At 37.8% G+C, this 15,941-nt stretch overlaps 1 long non-coding RNA gene across 2 annotated transcripts; it reads right to left on the bottom strand.

Moving 5' to 3' along the window:
* Window positions 1-591: 591 nt before the first annotated feature.
* On the bottom strand, window positions 592-13,751 carry LOC310892829. Of its 2 annotated transcripts, none has more exons than XR_014578501.1 (3): window positions 13,636-13,751; window positions 1,181-3,354; window positions 592-1,026 (listed from the first exon to the last, which is right to left on the bottom strand). It is a non-coding gene; the product is annotated as an uncharacterized lncRNA (long non-coding RNA). The 2 variants fall into 2 exon arrangements; XR_014578502.1 differs by having other exon boundaries at window positions 1,181-1,300; window positions 13,636-13,748.
* Window positions 13,752-15,941: the final 2,190 nt, after the last annotated feature.

Genomic DNA, 15,941 nt, shown 5'->3' with positions numbered 1-15,941 from the left:
AAACATGGAATTTTAGTAATCTACAAAGAAAATAACAAAAAACTTAATGATGGTGCAGTCAGACCCCCCTGACTGCTAGTAAAAACACCTTTAACAAAATTTTGTCCAAGTTGATACCTGGAAAATCAGAATGGAAACTACAACACAACTTTAAACCCCAAAGCAAGCTTTCAAACCAGCTACCTCAACAACAATCATATTGGCCACCTAGGGTTCCATTTATTTTTTCCCCCTCTCATTTTATGTCTTTTCATGCCTCTGACTAGGAGCATGACCAGCCTGATTGACATGGTTTCTTGAGTTCATAGAATCATTAAGGTTGGAAATGACCTCCAAGATCATCTGGTCCAACCATCCCCCTACCACCAATATCACCCACTAAACCATGTTCCTAAGCACCATGTCCAAACTTTCCTCAAACACCCCCAGGGACAGTGACTCTGCCACCTCCCTGAGCAACCCGCTCCTATGCCCAAGTCCAGAGAATCCCTGGCAAATCCATGATCTCGCTGATCAGGACATTATAGTAACAGAATAGTGAAATACTATGGTAGCATTTGACATAACACATTTGGAAAAGGACTTCTGATGCAAGAAGCAATGAGGCAATGAAAGTGTGCATGAACACTGAACTGTGCATGAACACGCTGTCCTTGAAAGGCAGCAGTTCTCAGACTGCTTCTTCTCAAAACATTCCCTGAGTTTCTAATATCTGCAAGTTCTGAGAATTGTGGTGCTTCCATGTCTGCAGTAGTTTCTTGAACTCAGCATTTCCCCACAGCACTGTTGGATCTTTCTTTCTTTCTGTTCTGCTTCTGCTGGAAATTCTGTCCTGCTGTTCCTGCTGTCTGCTGCATATAGCTGTCTCTTCAGTCTCCTCAGCTTTACAACTAATGGAAAGTTCAGTACATATATATATTTATTCATTGTGCACAAGAAATGGAACTCTGTGACAGTTTGTATCCCTTGTCACTTTGGTATCCAGCCTTTTGCATGCAACCATAACTGCCCAGTTCAGTTCTGCATCTGAAATGAGGACATTTAATCACACGGTAAATAGATGTAATAATCTGCATATCTATCACTTTTATTTTTTTTTTCTTAAAGCACAAGCCTTTTTAATGTGGCTAATTCAAAATGTGTATCAGACCCTCTTTTGCCAGCTGGTGCTCCATAATACCTGTCAAGCTGGATAACCCATCAATGACAGCTTTTGAAGGCCCAGAGTGGAAAAGAGAGGTGGCGGTCACCATTATTGATGTGACTGGAGGACTACAAGAGCTTGTCAACCATGACATGCCTGTGAATGGAAGGATAGGCAATGAGATTAGCAAAAATGTAGGTAGACCAGCAAAGTTTTCTCTGTCAACTAACATGACAGATTCAGCAATAAGAAGGACTTCTCCAAGGGAGTCAGAGAACAACTGATAAGCTGGCGAAGTAAGTGTCAGTTGACTGACCAACAGGCAGGCCTCTCCTGCCTCTTTTTTCCCTCTGTGGCAGCAGTGATAGGAAAGAAAGGACCAAACCAAAATGGCTTCAATTTTTTTTCCATTGGACATTCTCATTTGAAACATTTGAAAAGGTCTCTGTGAAGAGAACTCAAAAAGACAAAATGAAACAAAAAAGCAAACAAATAAGACTTCCCCCCCAAACTAACAGTCCTTTTCATGCCCATATTAGCATTCCTGAAAAAAGCCTTATAAAGACTGAATGTAAATCTCTAATTTTAATGATGGCAAACGTTGATCCATTTATGATGTTCACATATTTCACAGGGAGACAAAGTCACTGCTTTATTTCTATAGGTATGGTCTTAAACTAAAACTCATAGAATAGATGCTTCAACTCCTTTTATGCAGTGGGAATAAATGCCACAACCTCAGTTGCCTCTTCAGGTTCATTTGAGTCCTTCCTCCTCTTCATTCCTGGGAAAAACTCACACTCACACTCACAGCAGTATATTTGGGTAGGATGTCAGGTTCAGTGGCAATAAATCGGAGCAGTGGCAATAAATTTGTCAAAATGTGCATGTCAGCCTATGGGACTGTTTCTGTATGTCTTTTTTGTTTGTCTGTTTGTTTGTTTGTTTGTTGTTTGGTTGTTGTTTGGTACCTTGCTTTTCAACATAATTGTTTGAGGTACTAGGTTATATTTTAAGCTGATGTGTTGGCTGGAATTAGTGTTGTAGAAGTAAACAGTCCTGCTTCCTCCCACTCATTCTGCTTGCAGTGTTTCTTCCAGATATTCAGCCCAAAGCTTCCCTTCTGTCCACCTGCATACCGGGAGCTGAAAACTGTCTCGTTGGATGAGAAGGCAGTGGTTGGACTGATACAGCAAGATTCAACCGTAGTCTTTGCTGCAACAAAGGGTTAAAGAGCTAAAAGGTGCCTGTCACTTCTAGAGGTGAGAGAAAGAATTCTACAAAAGGAGCAGAAAACACAAAACTAGGGACTTACAGGTTGGGCCATTGGAAGACTGACTACATTTGAGCCACTAATTCCCAAGAGAATGAGTAGCTGAAACAGGTAGATTTGTGAAAGCAGAGAAGTTTTGTTTGTTTGTTTGTTTGTTTGTTGTTGTTGTTTATTTGTTTGTTTGTTTTTTGAGCCAAGCTCTACAGCTACCAGCCTCTGGAAGTGAATCTGGAGAAGTTCAATGTGAATGTTAGGTTGCTACAGGCAGAAACACAAGCTTATGTATACCTTCCAGAGTATCTCCTAAAGATAAATGCCAATTGTGAATTTGTACTGAATATGGGCTGTAAGTTTTGAAGAGGGATTTAGAAATTAGCAAATGACTTGACCTATGCCACTCACTCACCATACACCTTAGGAGAGTGACTTGCAAACTGAATTGCTGAAAACACTTCAGCCGGCAGGAAAGTTCCTGTCAGCTTCGTTCAAGTTAAGACTTTATTGTAGATATGCTACTGTCATTTGTCTCCAACACACACAAGTACCACTTTTCAAGAGTGCCAATGTGACTTATGTGAATTGAAAATGTTATTCTTTATTCTCCTGGTGCTTCAGTTGTTCAGACTTAAAATGGAGGTGGGACTTAAGCTTTACATGGTTTGCAAATGTCCCTAGTTATCTTAGCATCACTTTAGTGACAGAAAGAAAAATGAAGTTTTGAGGCTGGAGCCGATCTTTGGTTCAGTCTGTTGCTCCACACTCCAGTAGTTGTGCCAGAGCAGCAAAGGTAGGATGAAGGATCTAAAGCTACTGGCAAATTAAATCACATTGATCAGTGCAGCAAACAGTCTTTAAGCACAGTTCAAGTGTCTGTCCCAGTCATGGCCTGGCTCAGCTAAAGTCCTCTATTATCTGTTGAGGTCTATGGTACTTGCACCTGCAATATCAATGGAGGTTTGTTGAACTTTTAACATTTTCCATAGCAAATATCAGACATATTGAAAATATGTCACAAGTAACAATACACATTTGAGAGTGCTAGTTTAAGGAACCATAATGCATTCAGGAAATAGTGCACATACAATGACTTCAGCATACACAGAGCTATTATAAGGACTACAGTTTTTACTCTGTACTTTTCAGATTGTGCAATATGTCATAGGATCATAGAATCACTGAGGTTGGAAAAGACCTCCAAGATCATCTGGTCCAACCATCCCCCAAACATCAATATTACCCTCCTTAAGTACCTCATCCAACCTTTCCTTTTGAGCTGTAAATAAACCTGCCTGCTGGCAAATGATACAAAAGGTGATCCATAGCAGGAATATTAGAAGTAGTATTTCTAAATTTATAATTGAAGATTTCCTATAGTTTATGTAATATAATCAGTAATTTATTACAGAACCTCTTGAACTAAACTATAGTTTTGGGACTGCAGAATATAATTAGCAAATACTCAATATAAGCTCTCCATTACAGATAGATTAGCATCTCTCTGAATGTTGAAAGTCCAGCAGAGTGGCTGCATGTGCAGTTACCCCAGATGTGTGACTTCTCATTCATGGTCATAATGAGGTGTGATTCTTCTAAGAAGTCAGAAGGAGAGTAGCCAGCACAAAACGGGAAGACTCAGTCATACTTTACACAAGTTCCATCCAGTCAATCTTGACACAACTGTAGGAATGCCTCTTCCTGAGCTCAGTAAAGCAATGGTTTGAAAGTAGCCTCTAATATCTTAGAGTTATGTAACATAGCACTCAGACATGTACCTCACAAATAATACAAAACAGCCAAATGCTAAAAGATCTCAGATGATATCCATGGAAAACAGTTTGATTATAGAACCACATACCTGTTATGAGTTCATGTTTGACTTATTTCTAGATGTTCTCAAAGGTGTCAACAAGCCAAAGCCTGGCTATATTACATTTCTTTCCAGATGCCCTTGATGTTAGAATCTGAAAACTATAAAGGATTGAACTGACCAAGAAATCTCACTAAGCTTTTGCCATGCTTGTGTTAACTATACAAAAACAAGTCACGGGATATTACTACCAATGAAAAAAACCAAATACTCTGAATGAATGAGAACTGTAGGGAAAATGGAAACTTGAATAAACCAAGTGAAACACTTTTGCTAGAAGTAAGTGGCTATATGACTTCTTATAGATGTCTTAATAGATCCAAGTCTATTAAAACACTTCTGTGACTTTTGTACCATGAATACTTCAACATAGATATCCATAATATTAGCATAACATACCAGTCTCCTAATTAAATCTATCCTGAGGATTCCACTGTTGACATTTTCAGTAGAGCTATGTCATTGTTAGCAAAAATGTAGTACAAATCAAGCCTTACTAAGAGAGAAAAGTAAGATGTGTCCTTGAACATGTCAACAGTAATTATTCCAAGTTTGTGGTTCACCAGCTTCTGCAAACTTTGTGGAGTAAGTACTCCATTAACTGTTTTGGTGGAGAGCGTGTTTCCTCTGCACTCAGGCTCAGCCAGAGTGGGGGGCAGGATTCCTAGATTATTTTTTTTTAAAAAAGGAGCATCTACAGATAGCATTTGACCACATTCTTTGGCAATCTAAATGATGCAAAATTTCTGAAGTGATAAAGCTATGACTTTTTGCTCACACCAGAAAGTCGCACATTCTTCATCACAACATACTTTTAAAAGCCTTCTACTTATTGCACATATTGTACCCATGTAACTCTTCTGTTCCACCTTTTATAGTCATGATACCAAAAACACACTATTTCCCTAGGTTAGCTGTAGAACGAATCAAAATGACTGAAGGGCTGAAGTATCCCTTTCTGATCAGCTTGACAACTCTGTACACTGGCTGAAAGTTACCACAGCACAACTTATTTTTAGGACAGCTTCAGCCTTCCTTGTTGGAATTCCATTTATTACAGTCAAAAGAATACAATCCTGATCACTGCAACTAATTAGCAGCTTAAAGTAAACAGAAAAAGAAGGCTGAAAAACAGTACTTCTTAACTTTATTTGCATGGCTAAGGGAGGAAAGAATTATCTAATGCTTCATCCATTTTTCCATTAAGGCCTAATTTAAGACATTGACTCATGAATACATTTCAGGAGAACTATTTACAATTAGAAATGTGGCATACACTGAGACACTTGACAATTTGAAATTAGGATAGGTGATTCTGACTCTAGAGAAGCCTGAATTCTGTTGTGCAACCACTTTACATGAGAATATCAAAATGTTATCTCCAGACCAGATGACAGGACAATAATCCCCAATCAGAAGACATAATGTGACATATCAACCTCTGAAGTGTTAATATCTAAACAAGCTTGCATGTTGATTTTTGCAGCTATAAGGAAAACTCTGTATCTTGCAAAAGTCAAACATGAAGACTTTAACCCTTTCTCAGGCACCTGTAACTTTTTGTTGGATAGCAGATAGGATAAGAAACATCTTTTAATAGATTCCTAATTCATTTAAATGTCCACTAATTAAAACACCTTAATTTGAACAGATTTTATGGTATTTAGCCTCCTTGTCGGGTTATGAGATCATAAAGAAGTATGTAGAAAACTGATAAATAGTCAGGAACTTACCCCTATCCCACTTAAGCGAAGGCATAATTTTAAATTACTTCAGTTTCAAACCTTATAGATAGGTAATTTCAAATGCCCCAGAAGTTAGAAAGTACATACACGTCCTACCCATATAGTCAAAAGGAACGATATTAATAATCTTGAATTTAATGTTACACCTCTTTACTGGAAGGCTTCCATCATGCTTTACAAACTATATTGAGAACGTATCAAGTAACACTCCTGAGACTCAGCAAAAACAGGTTGCATAATGGAGATTCCTTTCAAATAAAGCTAGAGAGGACCTGAACTCTGCTGTTCAGCTGGGGACACTTGGACACTTCAGAATATTCTCTTTGAAACAGGATGAAGTCTAATAAGGCCGTATGTATTTCATTTATAGATAGAGGCACACACAGCCTTTATTTTATCTATGTCTAGATGTAGATAGATATACACACTTAGTCTGCATATGTAGCACAACTCATATGTTTGTACACACATTACACACATACTGACAAACACTTAGTGTTGTAATACCATTCCTCATGCCTCCACATGGTGCACAGACTTTCTTAGCCATTTGATTTGTTCTTTTTAAAAGAGTGAAAAAGCATGAAGTATCTTAGCATCAAAATGATCTGGTGTAAAAGTAATCTTCTACTTGAAAATAAAAAGAATATAAGATAGTCCTTTCACCAGTCCTAGAAAATAGAGACTCAGCGTTGTGTATCAGTATATGTGCACTCTTTGACAAAGTCTAATGTTTCTTGATACGCTTCCTTTTTAAAGGACAGATAATACCACAGTTTCTCCTGTTTCTCCAGTTTCTTCTTAATTTTTCTGAGGATCTCAAAAGAAGATATCCATTTCCCTGTGCACAGTTAGGAAGAAACTGGAGTGAAGATCCTACAGCAATATTTTCACTGCTCATCAAGATCTACCAGCAGCCTACTTAGCCATCTTCCTTGCCCCCATTTTATTCTCTTAGGACCTTCATTGCAATCAATACAATCAGTACCACTTTGTTTTATCACTACCACCACCTTCACCCTGAAATTTTTTTTTTTTTTTACCTTTCCCCTTTGCCAGCACTTCTTACCTCCACATCTCCAGCTACTACTACTCTTGCCCTTAGCTTAAAGTTTGCTGGCCCCAAAGTGCACATACAGCTTTCAATGCTACTTCCCCCTTCCTCACATTTACTCTCAGACCTAGTTACCTGTCAGTATACACTCCTTGGTGACCAGCCCCCACCCTTCTCTTCTGCCATTTCAAAATGCTCCATCCTCCAGCTCACATATTTTGCCATTCTCATCCCATGAAGCATTGTAGTACTGCATGCCACAATGCTTGTATCTTCATTGTCGGGTTCCCCAGCCTTTAATAAGTCTGTGCAATGAACTTGAAGCATTAGGGACCTCATAATAGACTCAAATAGACATCTGTAAATTAGGTGCTTAAATTTGAGCTCTTCCCACCTAGAATTTGGGGCCCTTAGCCCTCAAGTCTGTAATTACAAGTGAGCTTTGCTTCTTTCTTAAGGAGACCCCATTGCTAATATATATGAAAGTGTTACTTCTCCAATGACCAAACTGAACTGGGACAAAGAACATATTTAACCTCGAGGTATGAAAAATAACAGATTTGCATTTGTCCTTCCTGTATATTGCTTACAGTCCCCAGGTGCCCACTTCAAGTTCTTCTCCTGTTCCATTAAAACTGTGAGACTTGCCTTTTTACTGAAATGCTATTCTCACTACTTTTTAACTAATTTATATGGTTTTACAAAATAGTTCTGGCAAATACATGGTATTTCCCATGATACCTCTGGCAAAGCATAGGAGTATATGGGGAGGGCAGGAGGAAGCACGTCTGATGCAAAATTCTCTGATGGCTACTCTCATTTGTTCTAATGGATCTATGTTCAGGATTATTTGGCTCATTATAACAAGTGAGAATCTGCCACAGTATCCCTAATCTTTGTTAGCAGATGTCTGCCTTTGGACCATATGCTGGGTGTAATCACTATCAGTTGCCATTTCTCCTGCATGGTGAGCAATTTGGCAACTATCTCCTCTCATCTGAGAAGCATCTGGTGCAGACAAAAGCAAGCCCTGCAGATTTTTCTAGCAAAGAGAAAGATATTGAAAATGAATTATAAATATCAAAGACTGTATCTGGAATGTGCTGATAGTGCTTCGACAGCTATTTGCATATTTGACTTCAGTTATTTAGTTTTCTGTATGCACAATTATTATAGGAAGTTCAAAACATACAGAAGCATTGAGATGTGTGACTGCATAGGAAGTGAACAAGAATTATAACAGAACAGTATTTTTGCAGTACTGATACCCATGTTGTTCTGAGTTTAAAGACACTTCTCACCTGTTGCACTATAGCCACAAATTTCATGCTACAAATTTGTCCTTCACTATCACCAGAATTTTTTGTGTCTACCTTTTGGACACAAGAAAAAAAAAATAATAATAGAAAAAGGAGATTTAGTGGAAAATTAGTAATTAATCTTATGTCATTTTTAAGCCAGCCCTGTCAAGTGTTAAATGTTTGTGCTGAACTACATCAGGACTGTGAAAGTGATCACAAATATTCTTCAGTCTCTTTTGCCACTTTTCAAATAATTCCCTGAATTTTAAATCTAATTTCTTTAAGGTTTGATTAAATGTTTTTGATGGATGTAAACTGAAATCACTGTTATTCACACTGCTTCCTTCTACTTTGTGTTTCATGTCAGGTGTTATCATTGCTATCACTATAAAAGCCCCGATACACTATCTATTTCATGCTGCAATGATTAGGAGCAATGTCTTCTTTAAAGCTTCTTTTTATTTTGAAGGGCTTTATTGCTATAGGAATATTCCTTTCAGACACAGTATACAAACACATTTTGACATGCTAAAAGGCAAAGCTCCAATTTGTAGCAGTACAAATAAATCTTCCCCTTCTCTCACACAGTAAAAAAAAATTACTGTGTTGCTGGCATAGCTGTGACTACATTAGGGACTTCTGCCAAGCCAGCTATGCCACTGACACAACTTACTTCTGCACATCTTTGACCAACATGATTATTATTCTGACGGAACTGTGGTCTATGGGAACAACGTCTGGCTAAGAGTTTCATTTCCTTATTGAGGCTCAAACTCTGATTTCCAAGCACAGTGATAGAAATCCAGTATAATGTCAAACACCAGGATAATTCCAAATCCCATCGCTAGAGAGGAAAGTTGTTTGGTAGATTGCACACAAACAAAAATGAGAACGGCATCTGAACTACTGATGAGAGAGCACCATGAAGATCCACTTGTTCAAAAATTCAAAATTACAGGCAGACTCTACTCAGCATGAATAAAGGTGGCAGACATACGACAACATTTTTAAAAAAAAGTCACATGTTTTAATCAAATGGTAGTTGAAATTTAATTGAAATAAGAATTCGTAAGAATTCTCAACTTCATTAATTGTTTAGTGCTGTATGTACTGCATGGATGGGAGGAAAGAGGGGCAGGCTGATGAGGCACATGTCTGAGAAAGCATCCCAGGAGCTTTTTCCTTAGCAATTTACAAAGCAAATGAAGGTAATCTGAAACTTCAAACCCTACAATATCTGCTTTATTAGACTTTAGTTTCTTGTTACGCTTTTCTCATTAGAAAACTCTTTCAAACACTAAAACCTCTATACAGCTCCTTCACCTCCCTCAAATCCCTTTCTCTAAACTCTTAGGTATATATTAGACTTAAAGCTTGGTACATGAATTAGTTCCTTGTGATACTGTCCCACAGCAGGTATTTTACTGATCTAATAAAACCACAATGAAATTACTGTATACAACTTAATATTGAAGCCCAATTATTGATTTTTAGGGCTTCATTTCCACCCTAAAAGTGGCAGTGTGTCTGAAATCCATGCAACTAGATCTGTCTTTGGCAAAGAACCAACCAGCCATAGCAACACACTGTTAGAGCATTACATTTTCCTCTGCTGCTTAGAGAGACAGGAAATGATGTGTGCATGTAGGTACATATAGTATAGGTGTCACTCAATCATCTTCCACCTCTCTAATTATTTTTATTGAACTGTTGCTTTTCAAATACAGAGATGCCAGGACTGTAAGAAGGATGTTGGCATCTCAGTGGGGACATGGCAATAAAGCAAGTTAGTAGTCTAATTTGATATCAGTTCTAAAGCATCATTTCTCTAGTTTGAAGGCCTTGGGAGGAAGCTTAAATATCTGATACAGCTAATACCACAACCCAAGTGGCTTTATCTGTGCCACAGTATTAATTTCTACATTAATATTTCTTCAATGTAAGGAAAAGTTTGAGATATATCCTGTGAATAGCTGGTCATCAGGGTGTTCACACTGTAGTCATTGCATCCAGGAATGAACCAGAAAAATTCTCTTAATTTCAATAAACCTGGAATGAGAGTGCAATAGGTCATTCATACAATTAAATGATGGGAAAAAAATGTAATACGCTATTAGAGGAAGATTTCAGTGCTCACATAAAATGTAAAGCTTACAGAAAACACAAAGTAGTAAACTAAAAACAACGCATAGAAAAAAATCCAAGAACTCAGATGCCATCCTGAAATGTCTTCTCAAAGGAATAGTTTAAATGCTCTATGAAACTGAAGCACTTATTTCCCTTTTTCTTTCAACCTTCTGAAAACAAGGGAATATGAGAAGAGAAAGCAAGACAAAGTGTGCAGTAGGAAATTAAGTAGAAGGAAGAAAAGTGAATTTAAATATTAAGAAATGAGCAACTCTTGAACCTTTGTGGAACCTACCTTTAATTTAATTTTTTTAATTTAACTTTCTTCTTCACTTAATCTTTTTTTCCAGGAAAACTCTCCAAATGATTTGACACTTTTCCAACTAGCCTTTTACTCATTACAGTATACTAACGTCTCTAAAGAGGCTTAGTTTTCATGTGAAAACAATTTTTGAACCTGGATGGATTAGCAGAGAACATTTCAATTCATACAACAATTATACATATACATCAAACAATATCTGTACCACCTACTTGCTACATAAACACAGATTATTCACAATTATTTCTCAGTTTTATGAACAAGCAGTTTCATAAACAAGCAGTTTCATGCCTATGCAATACTCAAGATACTGGAAAAAAATATGAAGTGAATATATAAAAGAGAGTTTCACAGATACTCCTGGGATTAGGAACAACAACAAGAAAAACAACAACAAAATAGCAGAAGATGTTTTGCAAAAGCCTTTAGAAGCCATTATCAAAACAAATTGTTCTGCAGTTAGGGTGTGCAGCTTAAAAGACATACATTCAGGGTATCCATTGAATTATTATGAGTGTTCAGAACACATGAAGTTGTGAATGACACATGAGCTCTTCTGTTTATAGACGATCTTACCCTTGCAGAAAATTAAAATACAAAAATACATTTTATTCTGAAAGATGGGAGCTGTAATGACTCAACATGGGAAGAAAGCAATAAGGTATACTATTGTCTTTAAACAAGTGATTCTTGCCACATGTTCAGTGCATTGATTTTAACTTAAGGCACTACTTTTTTGTCTTCTAACTAAAAGTGCCATCTGAAAGCACTTGAAAACAATTTCCTTAATGGGTCCATCACACTATGTTGTATGATTTTACTTATTTCACCCTTCTACCATTGTAGAGACTGTGTTGCTATTTTAGTCAGATGATTACATTTCCATATGTGAGGAAAAGATTAAAGAAAACTGAAGTCCTGTCTTGAACGCCTGTTCTCAGTATCTCATTCATAACTATTTACAAATCATAGCAAAGTGGATTCTGAATTTGGAAGATCCCACATAATTCTTTAAGACTGTGAGTTAGACATTCTGAAGTTGTCTCTGGTTCAAAGCTCCCATTATTTTATAATGCATAAAACATTTCTTTATCACTTATAAGGAAATCATCTGAAGAGTAAATATGTAAAATTGGAGACTGTAATCTGCTTTTGATGGAAAATCAGAGACCAGTAAGCTGTCTTCCATACAACAGTATCAACAGTAACCCCACTCCATCCATTCCAAAGATTTACAACAGTGAGAGTGATTTAACAGTATTCTAACTGTAGAAATTGCCTCTCTAGTTCACGTAATCAAAGTCTGAATTCAATATACAGTTCCATGTTGAGTAAGCAAAAATAAGCTAACAAATATGCAGCCTGTCAGTTCCAATGAGCCCCAAGTGCAGAGACCTGACAGCATATAGTCTCTCATACAGCTAGGAAAATTACAGATTGTAGCATGAAAGATTACACATTGTTAAGCAGTGTCAAACCACATTGGCAGTTTTCACATGTCAAATGTATAATTACATAAGGATTATTGCAAGAAAAGCACAAGATCTGGGTGATGTGAGCTGAGTGCCAACTCAGCCATTCATCTGAAAACATTTAGTCTATATATGCACTTTGGATTAAAAAGAAATTGTGTTTCTGTGAATGTGATTTTCCTTTTGCTGGTTTTTTTTTTTTTTTTTTTTTAAAGTGTGATTCTGGTGCTATTGCTGATGGTATATTGAAGTCTCTAATGGATACTCTTCCAACCTCAAAGCATCGTCTTGTGAATGTCCACAGCTGAAGGCATGCGCACACACAAGCTGAGTGATTTTGGCATGCAACACCAGCACCTGTACACTAGCGAGAAACAAGACAGCTCCAGCTTCAAATTTCCTGTCTTTCTTAGCATAAAGCAGAGCTGCACTTCTATTTTAAATTGGCTGCTTACATATGTACATATTTTTAGACCGAATTTCAGTGGTGCAATGAATGAACACTATCCACACTCAACTACCACAGGTAGGGGAAAAAATGAAGATAGTAGAAACTTGTGAATGGACCACTTGGGGATCAAAAAGAGAAATGAAGCCTGTCATAAGGTTACATTTCATAAGGGTCACTGAGCTGGCTGACAGACCTCACCACAGCAGGCATATTTCTGATGCTGAAACTATCTGTGACTTTACAGGGACCTACAAGCAAGCTGAATTTTAAAAGTCTATAAATAGTTCTCACTAAATTTCTGTTTGATTAACCCAATTCAAAATTTACCCAATTTGTTGTAAGTGCATAAAATTACAGATGTTCCTTTTAGGGCAAAAACAAGGTTATTTCTTTGCAGGAAGACAAGCAACATTACGTCAACAAAAACTACAACAAACCAAGCAGAACCAAAATCTTCCAAGGTTTTACCACATGAGAAAAAAAAAAAAAAAAGAGGTTCAGAGCTCTAAACAATGATTGCAAATGAGCAGAAACAATAATATCTGATCTAGAAACCTATATTTTGAAAAATTAACATCTGGCAGCATGTTTGAATTTTGATGAAGGAAAGAAATCCACACTATTGCAAAAGATTTCTAGCTATTTTCTTGCAAGTCTTGTGTTAGTCTTTGCTAATCCCAGTTCAGACCTGGCCAACAAAACAGCATGCCTTAGCATCACAATTTGAAACAATGCACAGACCGTGCCATGTGGAAGCTGCAAAGAGCAACAGGAAAAATAACCCAAAATGAAATCCATGCTGTTGACTTCCTCCCAGTCCTTCAAGTTAAATAGTGCAGACAGCATCTTTTCCTTTTGTTAATTCAGTAGCTGACCTACCTGATCACAACTACATATGCTGGAAATACTGTGCTATTTCAAACAGCATTTGCCAGCTTGCTTGAAACAAGAACAGAGAGATGCGATTGCTCCATGACTGTTCTGGGAAAAAGGAGAAAAAAGGGGGGGGTGGGGGTGGGGGTGGGGACACACTCCTATTTCTCTAGCATACCTTTAACTTGATTCAGCTGGAAGCCCTTTTTCAGCCTGTTGGCTTCAGTAGAGACTTCGAGATGAACAGTTTCTTTAAGTGTAATGCTCATCTAAAAGGTGACTTCAGTAATACCTTCCATTTCATGTGGTTCCTGTGTTTCTGGTCCATCACTAACTATAGCACCCAAACTAACAATGTAAAAAAACATTGATTTTTTTTTAACATAAAGCAATTATATATTCTTAAAAATGAGTTTTGCATTGCTCAGTAGAATTCAGCCTTTGGAGCCATGTGTTACTATGTAAGAGGCAGCAACTCTGCAACAGCTGAGAATCCTGCAAGAAGCTCAAATTTAGATCATCTTGGGAAAACAAATGTTTAGTATGTTCCATTTTTAAAGAGTATGTTTCATATTGAGACAATGCTGCTAATTAGTTAAGTTTCACATTCACTTTTGCTGTGTTTCAGTTAGTTCATTTTTATATTAGAACAGTCAACCACACTTATTCTAGATAGCACCCAAGTGATATGCTGATGTTCAATAAATTCTTCCTTAAGAAGTGACATACAGCTTTAAACCATGGATAGGAGTAAGGCTAGATTCTAAGGCTTTGGCAGATAATCTGTTGTGGCTTGCCAATAACTCTTCTTAGAAGAAAATAAAATACTCTGATTGAGTGAAATAAGAAAAAAGAACAACAGCAATGGAGAGTACAGGGTATACAGTTTATCTGAATAATGGGAGCAGGCTAAACTGACTGCAGAGCTGGGATCTTCTGCCATACGTAAGGCCCTCTGGAAGACTCCACCTGCAGCCTCCAAAATTTTCCTTTATGGAGGCTCCTTCCTGGAGCATAAAATACTGAAGTGATTGTTCAAGCCTGAACTGCAGTTACAATGTTTAAAAAGACATTATATGGATTCATAAGGGTAGTGCTGATCTTTCAGGTTAAGCCTGGGGCTCAGGCATATAGAGCAGGCCTTACACAATACCAAAGCATGCACTCAGTAGGCACGTACTTGGTAGTTCCTTACTATTTTTAATTTAATATCTGGCTTATCCAGAGGAGGGCCATGAAGATGATCAGTGGGCCGGAGCACTTCTCCTATGGCGACAGGCTGAGGGAGTTGGGATTGTTCAGCCTGGAGAAGAGAAAGCTCTGGGGAGACCTTAGAGCAGCCTTCCACTACCTAAAGGGGGCCTACAAGAAAGCTGGGGAGGGACTCTGTCAGAGAATGGGGTGACAGGGCAAGGGGTGATGGTTTTAAACTAGAAGAGGGTAGGTTTAGATTAGATATTAGGAAGAAATTCTTCACTCAGACGGTGGTGAGACACTGAAACAGGTTGCCCAGAGAAGCTGTGGATGCCCTGTCCCTGGAGGTGTTCAAGGCCAGGCTGGATGGGGCCTTGGGCAACCTGGCCTGGTGGGAGGTGTCCCTGCACGTGGCAGGGGGGTTGGAACCAGATGGTCTTTAAAGTTCCTTCTAACCTAAACCATTCTATGAGTCTATGGTTATTTTAATCCTCTTAAGTGTCCTTAACTGTCCCAAACAGTAGCCATCAGTCTGCTGCTTTTCCAAAGGTTTTCTTCCTTCACACAATTTTCCACTTTCTCTCATTACCACTTTTGAATATTACTGGTTCCACCACACAAAAGTTAGCACTTTTCTAACATCTAGGAGATTCTAAAATTGTATGTCTTATATCTTTTGTACTAGGCCAGGGACTGATGAAAACGTGACTTACCCAGTAAAAGTCATGCTTAGGGACAGATTGTTTTCCATTGCCTGTTCAGAGATGAGACAAGAAACCAGATCCATTTACTGAACTGCAAAGAAGAAGATCAGTCTGAGCTGAGAACAACAGTCAGAACTAGATGTTTTGATATTTGAAAAAAGCAATCATTTAGTAACACAGGAACAAAACAATTTACGACAGTGATTCTTCTGAAAGGAGAGACTCTAGAAGACTTAAGCAATTTGTTACACTTCCTTTAGACAGACACTTTTAGTCTTTTTTCTTTTTTTCAGAGAAATTTAGATCTTTGTAGTCTGGCAAAGTAATTCACATGTCTCAGGACAAGCCCAAAGGAACTGGGAAAGAGTATGATTTTATAAAATTAAATTGAAGATTACCTAGAAACAGAGCTGA

The sequence above is a fragment of the Anser anser genome (assembly GCF_964211835.1).
Source record: "Anser anser genome assembly, chromosome: 1".
Lineage (NCBI taxonomy): Eukaryota > Metazoa > Chordata > Aves > Anseriformes > Anatidae > Anser > Anser anser.
The sequence above is the reverse complement of the archived record's forward strand: the minus strand, read 5'-3'. Positions and strand labels throughout refer to the sequence as shown.